Below are 2,435 nucleotides of genomic sequence, written 5' to 3' on the forward strand. Positions count from 1 at the left end.
TGAAATTTTGTGGTGATTGTTTGATTTTAATTTCAGCAAAAGTGTGAATGCATGCTTGATACACATACACAAATTAATCCGCACTTAGTAAGGGCAATCACCCCAACAAGATAAGAGCCGGATTTCATCACCGGACTCTTACCCAATTTAGGTGAACTCAATCTCACATAGTGTCACTTTAATTAAAATCAATTAGACATTGGCCCCTAGGGATATTTGAGCTCAATAGGATGAAGATCACCGAAAGTTGCACCAATTTCGCTATGTGGCTTAGTTGATGTCTAGGCAAGCTTTGTCCCTATAAGGGAGACAGTTCATCTGTTCGAGGCAAGTGGGTTTTAAGTGGGACCTTTGCGAACGCATCGTGACCCCTCCACTTACCTGGGAGCTTACCTGGTCAACTCGGTTCATTAGACCGGATTGGAGGCTTAGGTGCCCTCTTCAAACCAGTTAGGAGTTGTCTAGTGATTTTAGGACAAATACAAGGATTTATGTGTTTTTCTTTTATTGCATGCTTGATTGATCAAGTACTAGTGTATGCAAGGGAGTCGTTCTAAAGTACGTGACCTATTACCTTTTGACCCTAAAATAGAACGGACCCTTAGAAATATTCGAGCTAAGATCAGAACAATAGAATCATCCCCACCTCCTGAGATGGCTGAAGAACAACCCAAACTCCTGAGGGAGTACTTTACTCCCACCATTTACACTTCCCCATCTTGCATTCGATTACCTGAAGTAGCAGCTGTACAATATGAAATAAAATCTAGTGTGATCCAAATGCTCCCATCTTTTTATGAGCTCACCAATGAAGACCCATACAAACACCTAGATGAATTTTTTGAGATTTGCACCACTGTCAAGATTCAGAACTTTACTGATGATGCTCTAAAACTTAGATTATTTCCCTTCTCCCTTAAAGATAGAGCCAAACAATGGCTGAATTCTTTAGAAGCCAACTCGATTCGTTCTTGGGATCAAATGCAACAAGAATTCTTAAAAAAATACTTTCCCATTGGAAGAACGAACCAGTTTAGACGTGCCATCACAAGCTTCTTCCAAACTGAGGGAGAAGAATTTCATGAAACTTGGGAGAGATTTCGGGACCTAATCCGTAAATGCCCACATCATCAAATACCTAAATGGCATCTAGTGCAATGTTTCTATAACGGATTGACTAAACGAAACCGTTAGATGATTGATGCCGCATGCGGGGGGACATTCATGCTTCAAAATGAGCATGAAGCATGGCAATTATTTGAAAATCTAAATGAAAACTCCCTCCACCATGCTTCTTGTTCTCGTCAAGCACCCCTGAGTTCTCAAAGAAAAGGGACCATTTGTGAAATAAGTCATTCTATGGACCTGTCTAGCAAGGTAGATGCATTGTCCCATAAGATTGATCAACTGATGATAGGTGGTATTACATGAACTCTTCCCAAGCACAAGTGTGTACTATCTGTTCTAGCCCATCCCACCCTATTCATGAGTGCCCTTCAGCGCCCCAATTCTCCGAACTCGTGCAAGAACACATCAATACTGCTCAAACACAGCCTAGACCGGGTAATGACCCATTTTCCAATACATATAACCCGGGATGGCGAAATCATCCAAACTTTTCTTGGAAGCAGCAAGCTCCGAATACTGCCCAACCCTATTTCCAAAATTCTTCAAACCCTCAGAATTTTCAAACCCCACAAAATATTCATCCCTACCGTCCCTCGATTCAATTTCAACACACTCCTCCTCCACCCCAAAGAAACACAGCCTTTGAGAAGAAAGTGTTGAACGCCCTTCAAGGTTTGGAAACCATTACACAATTGGTGCACTCTCATACGCAATCAATTGCCAAGCTAGAATCCCAATGGGGCAACTAGCTAATGCACTGAACAAGCGAGAGGAAGGAAAGCTTCCAAGCCAACCACTAAGTAATCCTAGGGGGCAATACATGGCTCAAGAAAATCAATTAAATGCAATTCATCATGAATAAGCCAATGCTTTGACTACCCTAAGGAGTGGACGTATAGTAGACAATAAGATTGGGGAGGACAACAATAAGGAAGGTGAAGAAGAGGATAGAGATGTGTCAAATGAAAATATAAAACCTTCTTCTTCTTCTTCAGCTAGTCCATCTTCTGCCAAAACTCACATCCCAAAGGCCCCATTTCCTTAAGCTCTTAATTCACCCTCTCTCTTTGGCAAAAAGGGAACTTCACTAGAGGAGATGATGGAGGTTTTCAAACAAGTGAAGATCAACCTTCCACTTCTTGATGCTATTAGACAAGTTCCCTCCTATGCCAAATTTCTTAAAGACCTGTGCACCCAAAAGCAAAAATCTAGGACACATGTGCCTAGAAAGGTTTTCCTAACTGAGCAAGTGAGTTTTATTCTCCAACACAACACGCCTCCGAAATTCAAAGATCCTGGTGCTCCCA

The 2,435-nt window shown here is 41.7% G+C and overlaps 1 non-coding gene across 1 annotated transcript; it reads right to left on the reverse strand.

Annotated features, from left to right (window-relative positions):
• Positions 1-1,030: 1,030 nt before the first annotated feature.
• Positions 1,031-1,136, reverse strand: LOC149753686 (small nucleolar RNA R71). The gene has a single exon (XR_016409305.1). It is a non-coding gene; the product is annotated as a small nucleolar RNA R71 (small nucleolar RNA).
• Positions 1,137-2,435: the final 1,299 nt, after the last annotated feature.

The sequence above is a fragment of the Phoenix dactylifera genome, chromosome 4 (genome assembly GCF_051530095.1).
Source record: "Phoenix dactylifera cultivar Ajwa chromosome 4, Ajwa_hap1_PhDact_Kaust_v1.1, whole genome shotgun sequence".
Lineage (NCBI taxonomy): Eukaryota > Viridiplantae > Streptophyta > Magnoliopsida > Arecales > Arecaceae > Phoenix > Phoenix dactylifera.